We start from the raw sequence: 15,214 nt of genomic DNA on the forward strand, positions 1-15,214 counted from the left end.
ATCCACCTGAACACCCTCTGCTGATATAACGTGACCCAAGAAAGCAACTAAAATCAACTAAAACTTGCATTTTGAGAACTTGGCATATAATTGGCTGTCTTTCAGAGTCTGAAGAACGATCCGAAGGTGCTGCTCATGTTCCCCTTGACTGTGGTAGTAGATCAAGATATCATCAATAAATCCAACCACATAGGAATCCAAGTAGGGTTTGAACACCCGGTTCATCAAATCCATAAATGCTGTTGGGGTATTTGTCAGCCCAAATGACATCACTAGAAACTCATAATGCCCATACCGAGTCCGAAAAGCTGTCTTAGAAACATCGGATGCCCTAATCCTCAACTGATGGTAGCCAGATCTCAAATCAATCTTTGAAAACACCTTGGCACCCTGAAGCTGATCATATAAATCATCAATCCTCGGCAATGGATACTTGCTCTTGATGGTGACTTTGTTCAACTTTCGATAATCTATACACATCCTCATCGATCCATCTTTCTTCTTCACAAACAACACAGGTGCACCCCAGGGCGAGACACTAGGTCTAATGAAACCGTTATCAAGAAAATCTTGCAACTGCTCCTTCAATTCTTTCAACTCTGGCGGGGCCATGCAATATGGCGGAATGTAAATAGGCTGAGTGCCCGGAGCCAAATCAATATCCCTGTCGGGTGGCATCCCTGGAAGGTCTGCAAAAAACACATCTAGAAACTCACGATCAACCGGCACCGAATCTATGGAAGGAACCTCCGTACTAGAATCGCGGACATAAGCCAAATAAGCTAAACACCCCTTCTCGACCATATGCCGAGTCTTCATATAAGAGATAACCCTGCTGGCAGAATGGCCAAGATTTCCTCTCCACTCTAATCGAGGCAACCCCTGCAAGGCTAAGGTCATTGTATTGGCGTGACAATCTAATATAGCATGATAAGGTGACAGCCAATCCATACCCAGTATGACGTCAAAATCAACCATGTCGACAAGTAAAAGATCTACACGAGTCTCAAGACTCCCAATGGTGACCACACACGAACGATAAACACGATCTACAACAATAGCATCTCCCACTGGTATGGACACATACACAGGAGCACTCAAAGAATCACGGGGCACAACCAAACAGAAAGCAAAATAGGATGACACATAGGAGTAAGTAGATCCCGGATCAAATAGAACTGAAGCATATCTACTGCAAACTAAAACAATACCTGTGATAATAGCGCCAGATAACTCAACCTCAAGCCTGGCTGGGAAAGTATAACACTAGGGCTGAGCCCCACTACCCTGAACTACGTCCCTCAGATGACCTCTAGCTGGCTGGTCTCCACCTCTAATGGCCTGACCTCCACCTCTAACAGTCTGGCCTCTACCTCTGGCTGCCTGACCCTTACCTCTAGCTGGCTGAGCAGGTGGTGCAGCAACTGGTGCCGGAACTATGGCACGAGAACTCTAATGTTGTGAGCTGTCTGTTGCCCGAGGGTAAAATCTAGCAATGTGCCTCGGATCACCACAAGTATAACATAACTTCGGTTGCTATGACTGCTGACCCTGAAACTGACCCTGTCGACCTAAATAACCACCCTGATGACTCTGTAGTGGAGGTGCACTAATAGGAGCTGGTGGTGCACTATAGGCTAGCTGGTCGGAATAATGCATCTGAGGGCCATGACCACCTGAGGCACCATGGGATGCATGGAGCACTGAATGAAATGGCCTGGGAGGATGGCCTCTACCAAAAGTACACTTGCTTCTAGGTGAGGCACCGCTGAACTCACTGGAATGATGAGGTCTCTTGTCAGACCAGACCTCCCTGAGTAAGAACCAGTTCGACTTGTCTGGCGACATTAGCAGCCGCCTAAAAACAAATCTCACTCCCAGTCTCCTTAGCCATCTACAATCTAATAGGCTGAGCAAGTCCATTAATAAACCTCCTCACCCTCTCTCTCTTGGTGGGAAGTAGGAGAATAGCATGACGGGCCAAATCCACAAAACGAGTCTCATACTGAGTAACCGTCATACTGCCCTGCTGGAGACGCTCGAACTGACGGCGACGCTCCTCTCTCAATGTGATAGGCAGAAACTTCTTTATGAAGAGCTGAACTGGTCCCAAGTAAGAGCAGGAGACCTAGCTGGTCTAGTCAACAAGTAATCTCTCCACCATTTCTTGGCGGAACCAGTCATTTGAAATGCAGCAAAATCGACCCCATTGGTCTCCACTATACCCATGTTCCGTAAAACCTCGTAACAGCTGTCAAGATACTCTTGGGGATCCTCTGAAGGAGCACCACTGAAGTGAACAGGAAAGATCTTGATAAACCTGTCTAATCTCCATAAGGCCTCAGAAGACATAGCTGGCCCATCTTCGACCTGTGCCGCAATAACTAGCTAAACTAATCCGACTAGCTGAGCTACTGGAGCCTGATACTAGGGAGCTATCTACTCTGGAGTGGGAATGGTAGGAGTCTGGGCTTCTCTTCCAACCTGAGAGACTGCTGGTGCCATGGGAAATGCGCCAGTCTGGGCCACACTCTCCATAAAGCCCACCAAACGGACCAAAGCATCCTGAAGTACTGGGGTCGAAATGAACCCCTCCGGAACCTGAGCTGGTCCAGCAGGAACAATCTGGACTGGAGCCTCCTCCTCAAGCTCTATCTGAGGCTCCACTGCTGGGGCTGCTGTTCGGGCTCTAGGCTGAGCCCTGCCCCTACCTCAGCCTCGACCTCTGCCCCGCGTAGGAGATGCTACTGGAGGCTCTGGCTGCTGCTCAGCTGAGGAAGCGGTACGTGTTCTAGCCATCTACGAGAGAATAAGAATAGAAGAGTTCAATCACCATTGAGAAAGGAAAATCGCACGACAGAGAAGAAAAGAAGTGAAACTTGTTCCTAAACTTCATAGCCTTTGGAAGATAAGCACAGACGTCTCTGTACCGATCCTCCAGACTCTACTAAGCTTCCTCGTGAAGCGTGAGACCTAGGTAACCTAGTGCTCTAATACCAACTGTCACAACCCGAAATTACCCACCGACGGGACCGTGATGGCGCCTAACATTTTACTTGCTAGACAAGCCAACATTAGAAATATCGTTAGACCAATTCCTTATTTCCATTCAGTAAATAATAATAATTAACTAAGATAAAATATAATAAGTGCGGAATATCATAAAACTGTATTAATTACTACAACCCGGATCTGGAGTCATATTTCACGAGTATTTTAGAATTTACTACAAATTAGTCTGAAAGAAATACAACTGTCTGAATGAAAGAAAACAGTCTGACATAAAAGATAGACGAGGAATTCAAAGTCTGTGAACGCCGACAGATCTACCTTGAGTCTCCGGACAGCGGACGAGTAGCAAATCTCGATCAACCTCAGTCGGTATCAAAATCTGCATAGAAAGTGCAGAGTGCAGCATCAGCACAACCGACCCCATGTACTGGTAAGTGTCGAGCCTAACCTCGGCGAAGTAGTGACGAGGCTAGGACAAGACACCCACATATAACCTGAACAGTATAATCATGCTAGTGGCAATAACAGTAAATAAAGAAATAACGCATAAATAATGGGAGGGAAACATACAGTAGGGGAACACAACATAAAGAGTGAGAATAATTAAAAGACAGAATTAAACCAGAAATCCTTAATAGAATTGAGAAATTAAGACATCAAGGAAAACTGCACGGCATCACCCTTCGTACTTTTACTCTCGACCTCACCAAATAACAAATAAGACTGCACGGCATCACCCTTCGTGCTTTTACTCTCTTCCTCACAATATAAATAATTCATGCACGGCATCACCCTTCGTGCTTTACACTCTTCCTCACAATATAAATAAATCATGCACGGCATCACCCTTCGTGCTTTACACTCTTCCTCGCAATTCACAGAATCAATAACAACGGATAGAGAGAAGTTTCACACTCTTCCTCACAATATAAATAAATCATGCACGACATCACCCTTCATGCTTTACACTCTTACTCACAATATAAATAAATCATGCACGACATCACCCTTCGTGCTTTACACTCTTCCTCACAATTCCCAGAATCGATAACAACGGATAGAGAGAAGTTTCACAAGAAATCAATATTTCATCAATGATTACTTTCACAATTTAACATCTCAACCTCGAATCAATATTCACAATTTTATCGACCTTGGTGGAACCGGATACAAGCCTCCCAACATTTCAACAACAATAATAAGCATGGATAACAAGGTTTAAGACTACAAATTTGCAAGAAATGGAATTTCACTCGCATGCTATGACTCGACCATAACGTATAGATGCTCGTCACCTCAACTATACATCGTATTCAACAACAAAACACATAGCAAATACTCACACAATACCTATTCCCTCAAGCCAAAGTTAGACACAACACTTACCTCGCTCCGAAGGCCAGTTAATTCTCAATCACAGCTTTTCCTTTGGAATTCAACTCCAAACCCCTCGTATCTATTCAAAAATGACTCAGTAATATCAAATATTGCGAAAGTAATCAATTATATTGCATAAGTTAAATTTCCCACATTTTTCTCCAAAAAGTCAAAAAATTGACCCCGGGCCCCTTGGTCAAAACCCGAGGTTCAGAACAAAATCCATTTACCCATTCATCCCCGAGCCCGAATATATATTTGGTTTTGGAATTCGACCCCAAATTGAGGTCTAAATCCCCAAATTCCCGAAATCCCTAGTTTCTACCCTAACCCCTAATTCTACCATGAAAACTCTAGATTTTAGGTTGCAAATTGAAGAAATGTAATGGGTAATTGAAAGAAAATGGTTTAGAATCACTTACCAATAATTTAGGGAAGACAATGACTCTTAAAAATCGCCTCTACCCGTTTGGTTCTTCAAAAATGTTGAAGAAATTGGCTTAAACCTGTAATTGGAGTCTGTTTTAAGTTAGTGGACAAGCCTTCATCGCGTTCGTGAGAGGACTGTCGTGTTCGCGAGAGGACTTTCAAGATGCACAACAGCCTAAGGCCTTCGCGAGTCTTTCTACGTGTTTGCGTAAGTCAGCTCCCCCCAAGCCTTCGCGTTCGCAACCGCGTGGACGCGTTCGCGTAGAAGAACATGACCCCCTTCCCCCAGGGTCCTTAAACTATCACGTTTGCGAAGGGTACCACCCCCAACGCTTCGCGTTCGCCAAGAAGAAAATTCCCCTGCCCAATTTTACCTTTCGCGTTCGCGACACTACCTACGCGAACGCGAAGAAGGGCACACCAGAATAACTACTGTAGCAAAAATCTCAAATTTTCTAAGTGCAAATCACCCCGTAGCCTATCTGAAACTCACCCGAGCCCTCGGGGCTCCAAACCAAACAAGTACATAAGTCTAAAAACATCATACGGACCTGCTCGCGCGATCAAATTTCCAAAATATCACCCAGAACTATGAATTTAGCACCAAATCAAATGAGATTCTCAAGAACACTTTAAAATTTCTATTTTCTCAACTGGACGTCCGAATCACGTCAAATCAACTCTGTTTCTCACAAAATTTCACAGACATGTCTTAAATATTATAACGAACCTGTACCGGGCTCCAAAACTAAAATACGGACCCGATACTAACAATGCCAAATATCAATCAATTCTTAACAACAAATAAATTCCAAACTTTTAATTTTCATCAAAAATTCATAACTCAAACTAGGGACTTATGAATTCGATTCAGGGCATACGTCCAGGTCCCATAATTCGATACTGACTTAACGGGACCGTCAAAGCACGGATCTGGGCCCGTTTACTAAAAATATTGATCGAAGTCAACTAAAATTAACTTTTAAGGCATAAATTCTTATTTTTATCAATTTTCAACATAAAAGCTTTCCGGAAACCTGCTCGGACTGCACACGTAAATCGATGACCTTTTGGGTCATCACACCGACACTCAGGATGTTACTCAAGAAACTATTGCTATTATTGTGGCTCAAGTTAGAACTAAGAAGGCTTCAACTCAGAAAAGGAAGGGTAAATCCACAAATGGGGGGTTCAAGTACCCTAGGTTGAACATGAAGAAGGGGTGGAGCATGATGAAACAGTACCTCATGATCCAGTGCCGCCCCCAACAGCAGCTCCAGCTCAGACATCTATATCTCCAGAGGTGGGTCAGATGTTTCATGTTGTCAAAAGTGCTATGGAGATGTTTAAAGCCTTCATGGCCAACCAGAATGAGAGAAGAGATGAGATTCCACCTCAATCAAATAGACAGAACAATTTTGAGTCCTCAAGAGTGAATGAATTTTTAAAGCTGAGTCCTCTATTATTCCTTGGTACTATAGTTGATGAAGATACAATGTTGTGGCTGGAGGGTGTTAAGAAAGACCTCCGAGCGATGAAGGCATTTGATGATGAAGCTGTGGAGCTGGCTGCTTACAAGCTTAGAGATGTGGTTAGTGCTTGGTTTGAGATGTGGGAAAAGGAAAGAGATGAAGATGATGGTCCTCATACTTTGGAAGAATTTGAAGAGGCCTTCATTGCTAATTTTATACCAGGAGAGGATAGGAAAGCTAATGCTACAGAGTTCCAGAAGCTCAAGCAAGGGAATAAAAGTGTGCAAGAGTACTACATGAAATTCATAAGTTTGGCTAAGCATGCTCCTCACATGGTTAAGACAGAAAAAGCAAATATCCGCAAGTTTGTTGACGGTTTGGCTTACCACATTAAGGATACGACATCCGCTGCAGCGATATAATTGACAGCTTTCTCCTCTATTTTGGGATTCGCCAAGCACTTAGAAAAAGACAAACAACAAAGGAGAGAAGAAAAAAAGCATATCAAGAAAGCTCGAACAGCGGGCGGGTTCCTCCAATAAGGAATCATTAGCACCAGCTTAGTCCAGTAATCAGTCAGGTGGTGGGTCTTCCTTCATACGTACTCAGAGTTATGGAAACCAGTCTCGCTAAAATCAGAATTTTAGGACATCATCCTCACATAGCTAGATTCATGTTGAGCAACATTCACAACAACAAGGTCTTTGTGGAACATGTAAGCGGAACTATTCAGGTCAGTACAAGCTCGGTTTTCACGATTGCTATCATTGCGAAGACAATGGTCATATAAAGGCAAACTGCCCAAAGTTGCGACGTAATTTTAGTGGGGGTTCAACTCGTCCTTCTAGTACCTTAGCTACTATAGTTGCACCACCTCAGGCCATAATCAGGCCGAGCATAAAGCAGGAAGAGGTGCAGATCGAGTTACTCAGGGAGGGGGACAACCCCGTTTATTTGCTACACTTGATCATCAGAGTGGAGAGGCATCTGCATAAGTTATTACAAGTATACTTATACTCTGCTCTCATAATGCTTATGCCATAATTGATCTAGGTTCAACGTTTTCATACATGACTCCATACTTTGTAATTAACCTCGGGCTAGAACCTGAACAACTTAGTGAGCCATTCCAGTTGGCGAGTCAGTGGAAGCCATAAAGGTCTATAGAGGTTGTATAGTGTCACGCCCCACCGCGGGAAGCGTGACCACCGCTCAACCGAGGGAACTCAGTCGAGCAAGCCTGTTAGATACTTTCTACCCAATTCATAAATGATCAAGAAAAGACGCAATTTCATTAATTATACAGTAGGGAGCTCATTCATACAATCCTAAATTGTTTCATTAGACATTGAGCCTTTAAGTCTTAAAATATGCATTTCTTATAGTTTGAGTGGAACAAGTGATCAACACCACATATACTTGTTTAACATTCCCAACACCCATATACAACCCACATAGTGTTTACAGAGCCTCTAACGATACAAAAGAGAGTAAAGATGGTGCCGGCAACAAGGCCCCGGCTATACCTAAAAAGGTGACCATAATATAAACAAAAGGTATAATACGTGACCCCGGAATGAAATGGGGCTCACCGAGTCCGTTGAGAAGAGGATGCAACACTATCTGGGATCAACACTATCTGAGATGCAGCGCCCCCGGCAAAAAGGATATTAGTACTGTCGAATAGCACTAGTATGTAAAGCTAAACACCAACTCAATAGAATGAATAATAATACAAGAGGAACAGTCAAGAATTCAATAAAGGCTTCAAATAATATTAGAACAACAAGTTAAGGATCATATACATTTTCGAGTCAATTTCCATATTATTAGGTTAGGTGACCTTTAGTACCGATATTCCACAATTCAAAATACATCTGTATTCTTACATGGAGTTCGATCTCGGCCCAATCGGCTAGGCCATCTCATTTGAGACATTACCACAATTTTATTATGATTTCCAGCACATTACAATCATGTGTGCGGCATGGCGTCCGATCACGGCCCGATCGGCTAGGCCATCTCATTCGAGACATCAACCATTTTCACAATTTCATCCACAATACCACCGTGTTCTTACACGAAGTTCGATCTAGGCCCGATCGGCTATGCCATCTCATTTGATATATCACCCATTTTCAATCAGTCATCTCAATTCATATTTCTTTCTCATACTTTCAATACAATGGCACGAGTGGACCCAATTATAAAGTTATTCTTGGCGCTAGGCCTTGTTTTATAATTCAAGTGCTTTTCCACATTCCAACATTATTATTATCAACAACAATAAGGCTTCCCATTCAAGACGTTAAATTCACAAATGAGAAATTTGGGTGTCTTAGGCACATAGAGGCTTTTCATATAATTTGGCATAACAACCTTTATTTCGATCTTGACATAAAGTCTTAACATTGCTAGCACATATTCCACCTTTTGAACACATCCTCCAATAACAAGATAACATGATGAAGCATTTAGAATAAATATAGAACTTACATCCTTCAACACTAACACATTAGAAATCACAAATTCTATAATGATCAAGGGCTTACTCCAATTACATGAATATCGTGGGGTTCGATTCTAAGAAGAGGGGGGTTTAACCAAACATACCTCAATTGAGCCTCTTAAAACTCTAAGATGTTTCAGAATATTAACAACTTCAATCTTTTTTAGCAATATAGTAAAATTGAACACAAAATTAGGAAAACGATCATAATTCTAGTCACTTGAGCATTCTATCAAACACAATATGTGCATAAATGTTTTAAGGTCCTTTTTGTGAAGCACTCCACCAACCCACACCCCATTCTTTTCTATCTTTAACTAACAATCTTCCCACATACCATAGGAACACATGCATGCAAAGTAATCACCCCATCCCCATGAATTACCTTACTAATGGCCATTCTACTCACATTTTAAAATTAAGAGTTTGGGTGATAGAATCTTACTTCTTAGGAAGAAGACCTAGGTGACTCTCTTTATACTCTTCAAGGTTTTAAGTGACAATTGAAGAACAATTGGATGAAAATCACTTCTCCCTCTAGGACCCTCTCTCTCACTCTAAAAATATCAGAAAATATGATCAAAATGGTCCATGGGATGTGTTTTAACGGAATAGGGTCGGGTAAAAAAACCCCAAAATTGAAGCTCCGGAACATGTGTTGCGGTCGCATATGCGACAGCATAGTGGTTATCTGGTCCGCGAAATGATCGCGAAAATGGGGGCCAGAACTGGAAAGAAACTGATATGGTGTGCGGTCACTATGTGGCCCGCAGATCTGTTTTGCGGTCGCATAGTGCACGGCAAAACGGTTCTGCGGTCGCATAGTGCACCACAGAACCTCCCTCTAAAAAATCCCAAGGCGGTAAATGCGACAAGAATGCGGCCCGCGAAACGGTTATGCGGTCGCATAATGACCGCGAAATTGACATAAAAAATGCCCCACAAATCTGCCCCATTCTGTGACCAGTCTGTGGTCCACAGGGTAGTTTTGCGGCCGTAGAATGGGCCGCAGATATGCGTACTTCTGCCCAACATTTTCCTTCAACTCCCGGCGCACTGTTCAATCCATAAAAGTCCAAACCGCGGCGAGCTTGTGAGCCGCAAAGAATTTTTACTATTATTAACATCTACGCCTATTTTGGCATCATGAAATCCGGGTTTTTAGGAAAACTTTTACAGGGCCTTGCATATATTTTCAGTCCAAGGTCACAGTACCGAGCCCAATCTCATAGAGTTAGAAATGGTGGATTTCAATGTGATCATGGGTATGGATTGGTTGTCTTCATGCTATGCCATGTTATATTGTCGTGCCAAGATAGTCAGGTTCCAATTTCCAAATGAAAAAGTCTTAGAGTGGAAGGGTAGTTCAACATCGCTTGTAGGTATGTTTATTTCTTACCTTAAGGCACAACGAATGATCGGCACGGGGTGTCTTGCCTATTTGGCTCACATCATTAATGTAGAATCAGAACCATCAGCTCTTCAGTCTGTGCCAGTTGTTAGAGAATTTCCAGAAGTTTTACAGTTATTATTAACCTCTACGCCTACTTTGGCATCACAGAATCTGTGTTTTTAGGAAAAAATTTACGGGGCCTTACATCTTCCCCTACTTAAGATCATTCGTCCTCGAATGAGGGTCAAGGTTCACTATTAGCATCTTATACAACTCAGCTTTTTTCCATACCCCACACCAGCAACCCCAAATTTAACTAACTCTCTAAATTTCTAAATATTTCGCCAAGTTCATGTACATTAACTTGTATATTTCTCTAAATATCCTAACAACATGTACAAAATCCAAAAGGAACACCTTTACATTAACTGAACAAATGATACAAAATTCATAGGCGACAAGTTCATAAAAGGATTACACAGCTATTCAAACAAGTAAGGATACTTCTTCTTCATCTCTTCCTCGGCCTCCCAAGTGGCCTCTTTAACCTGTTGGTTTCGCCATAACACTTTTACGGAGGCAATTTCTTTATTCCTCAACTTTCGGACTTGCATATCAGGAATGGCAAATGGAATTTCTTCATATGACAATTCTTCATTAACCTCAATGGTCTCAACCGGCACAATAGCTGACGGATCTCCAACTACCTTCTTCAACATAGACACATGGAATATCGGGTGCACTAATGACATCTCGGGTGGTAGCTCAAGCTTGTACGCCACCCCACCGATCCTTTGGATGATTTTGTATGGCCCGACATACCTCAGACTCAATTTCCCCTTTTTCACAAACCGCAATATACCCTTCATTCGGGAAACCTTTAAGAATCCAATCATCTTCTTTGAACTCTAAGTATCTGCGACGAACATCCGAATAGGATTTTCGATGATTCTGAGCAGTTTTCAACCGATCCTTAATGATTTTAACTTTTTCCATAGCCTGATGCATGAGATCTGGCCCTATCAACTCAGCTTCCCTAATTTTCGAACCACCCAATGGGAGATCTACATCTCCTACCATATAATGCCTCAAATGGTGACATCTGAATACTAGCATGAAAGCTGTTGTTATAAGCAAACTCTATGAGTGGCAAATGATCATCCCAGCTACCCTTGAAGTCAAGAACATAAGCACGCAACATGTCCTCAAGTGTCTGAATAGTCTGCTCTGCTGCCCGTCGGTCTGTGGTTGGAAGGTTATACTAAGATTTACCTGAGTACCCAAACCTTGTTGAAATTTCTTCCAACAATTGGCCGTGAACTGAGCCCCTCGATCGGAAATGATGGAAACTAGAGTGGCATGCAGCCTGACTATTTCCTTGATATACAAGTTAGCATATTGTTCTGCTGTGTCGGTAGATTTAACTGGCAAGAAGTGTGTTGATTTCGTGAGTCGATCCACGATCACCCAAATTGAGTCAAACTTGTGCGGAGTGCACGGTAACCCTACCACGAAATCCATATTAATCATTTGCCACTTCTACATTGGAATTTCTATGTTCTGTGCCAACCCACCAGGTCGTTGATGTTCGGCCTTCAATTCCTGACAATTTAGACACCTTGCCACAAAGTCCGCCACATTCCTTTTCATGTCATTCCACCAATAGATTTACTTAAGGTCATGATACATCTTTGTATAACCTGGATGCACAGAATACCTAGAAGTGTGAGCCTCGATCATGATTCTTTCCTGGAGACCATCTACATTCAGAACACATAGTCACCCTTGGTACCTTAGTGTATCATCATCCATGCCAAGAGTAAAAGCCATAGTTTTATGCTTTTGAATCCCCTCCTTCAATTGAACCAAAAATGGATCGTTGTATTGCTTCTCTTTAATTTCCACAACAAGCGATGATTCAGCCCTATTTTGCACAATTACCCCTGCTTCATTAGAGTCCGTAAGATGAACTCCCAAACTAGCCAATCGATGGACTTCCTTGGCCAATGGCCTCTGATATACCTCCAAGTGTGCTAAACTACCCAGAGATTTCCGGCTAAGAGCATCCGCCACAATATTGGCTTTCCCCAGGTGATATAGAATATCGATGTCGTAATCCTTGAGTAACTCAAGCCACCTTCTCTCCCTCAGATTCAGCTCCTTTTGTTTGAAAATATATTGAAGACTCTTGTGGTCCATGAATACCTCTACATGGACTCCATACAAATAGTGGAGCCAAATTTTCAATGCAAAAACTACCACCGCAAGTTCTAAGTCATGTGTTGGATAATTCTTTTCATGATTCTTGAGTTGCCTAGAAGCATATGCTATAACCTTGCTTTGTTGCATTAATACACACCCAAGCCCAATTCTTGAAGCATCACCATATACCACAAATCCATATGTACCCTCTGGCAGAGTCAACACCGGTGCCGTAGTCAATCTCGATTTCAACTCCTGGAAGCTCCTTTAACAAGCATCAGACCATTGGAACCTAACTTCTTTTTGAGTGAATTTAGTCAACTGAGAGGCAAGAGTAGAGAACCCCTCCACAAACTTCCTGTAATACCCTGGTAAGCCCAAGAAACTATGAATCACGGTGGGTGTTGTAGGTCTAGGCCAATTTTTTACTGTTGGAATCTTTTGAGGATCAACCTTGATTCCTTCTCTAGAGACAACATGACCCAAGAATATGACAGATTCGAGCCAAAATTCACACTTTGAAAATTTTGCGTACAATTGGTGCTGATGAAGGGTCTACAACACTGCCCTGAGATGATCGGCATGGTCCTCCCAACCTCGTGAATAAACAATAATACTGTTAATGAACACTATCACAAAGGAGTCAAGAAAAGGCTTGAAAACCCGATTCATAAGGTGCATGAAAGCCGCCGGGGTATTTGTTTGCCCAAAAGACATTACCAAAAATTCAAAGTGCCCATACCGGGTCCTGAAAGTTATTTTCGAAATATCCTACTCCTTGATTTTCAATTGGTGGTACCCGGATCATAAATCAATTTTGGAGAAGTATCTTGCACCATGTAACTGATCAAACAAATTATCTATTCTTGGTAGTGGGTATTTGTTTTTGATTGTGACTTTGTTGAGCTACCGGTAGTCAATAGACATCCTCAGTGATCCATCTTTCTTCCTCACAAAGAGGATCGGTGCGCCCCATGGCGACACACTCGGTCGGATGAAACCGGGATCAATAAGAGCATATACAGTCCATGTAGAAGATCCCCGAGTGCATCTTCCCACACCTGAGGCATGGGGGCCTCCGCTGCTGCAGGAATCTCCCTCCTGATCGGCCCTGATGGTGGGGGGCCCTGCTACCCTGATTGGGCCTGAAGAGACTCCCCTGCTGCTGACTGTGCCCCATTGGTGGTGCACTGGCTGAAGACTGAGCATGAGACTGGGTTGGCCCTAATGACCCTCCCCTGAGACTGGGTTGGCCCTAAAGTTTCCCGCAGACCGGGTCTTGCTGGTACCCTCTCGCTCCCTCTTGATCTTCAACTTGTGGTCCTCTGTAGCTTGAGAAAATGCTACCATTTCCCCATAGTTCATATCTGAATTCAAGGCAGCTGTAGCGGCCTCATTGATAACCAAGGGGCTAAGGCCCTACACAATCTGACGCACTCTAGCCTCCATGGTAGGCAACATGTGAATAGCATATTTTGACTGGTGTGCAAACTCCATGTCATACTCCCACACACTCTTACTCCCTTGCTTAAGATTTTCAAACTCTGCGGCACGGGCTACCCTAGTCTCGGCAGGCAAGAAATGGTCTATAAAGGCATCACCAAACTCACTCCATCTCGCTGGAGGGCTCCCCTCCCCCGAGAGTCCTCCCACATCTTAAACCAATAATATGCCACCCCTTTTAGATGGTAGGCGGCGAACTCCACTCCCTCCATCTTAGTAGCGTGCATAACTCGGAGAGTCTTATGCATCTCATCAATGTAGTCATGTGGGTCCTCCTCAGGATTAGCACCTGTTAACACATGAGGATCCAATTTAAGAAACTTGTTCACCCTGGAACCACTAGAATCCCCTTGTTGGCTAGAAGAAGTGGGTGCAACATTTGATCTCTGGGCTTGACAAGCCACTATCTGTGTCACCATCTGGATAACTTGTCATGACCCAAAACTGGGGAGGTGTGGCTGGCACCCGGTGCCATGCTGGCCCGAGCGAACCACTCTGTAACTCATTATTTTTTTCTTTTTTGTAACTATCATGGGCCAACATGGCCACAACTCGTAATGTACAACTGTAAGTGGGAAAACACTATATCACTCAACCCTTTTTGTTTTTTAAAACATGAATACATATGGGCCGTCAAGGCCTCTGACATACTGTACAAAATGAACCTCTGTCTATAAAGCCTCTAAGATTATTTGACATCAAACAGGACAGGGTACCAACCTACCCATAAGTCTTTAGCAAAACTCTGACACGATGACTCGTAGACTCGGCTGCACTCCGAATGAGGTGGAGTCTTACCGATCCTTTGTTGAATGCCAATCTCGTCTACTATGAGGGTTCGTCCAACTAATTATCTATACCTGCGGGCATAAATGCAGCGTCCCCAACAAAAGGACGTCAGTACGAATAATGTACTGAGTATGCAAGGTAAAACTGAAATATAACAATAAGTCAACATTAATTAAAGACATATAAGAATCAACTTTAATCTCTGAGGTGCCACCGTATATGCATACTTATTATACTTACATATAAAATGCTTCTCTTTGAGAGTATTATCCATATCGTATGATGCATGACTGCCCAACTGATCAGTGGTAACTGTCCGACCGGCCGTAGCTCGGTGGTAAATATGTAACTGCCCAATCGGCCGTAGCTCGGTGGTAAATGCATGACTGCCTGACCGGCCGTACCTCGATGGTAAATATATAACTGCCCAACCGACCGTAGCTCGGTGGTAAATGAATATGCATGTCTGCCCAATCGGCGGTAAATAATGATACATAACTGCCCAACCGGTGGTAACTGCTTGATCGG

Source organism: Nicotiana tabacum, chromosome 9 (assembly GCF_000715075.1).
Source record: "Nicotiana tabacum cultivar K326 chromosome 9, ASM71507v2, whole genome shotgun sequence".
NCBI lineage: Eukaryota > Viridiplantae > Streptophyta > Magnoliopsida > Solanales > Solanaceae > Nicotiana > Nicotiana tabacum.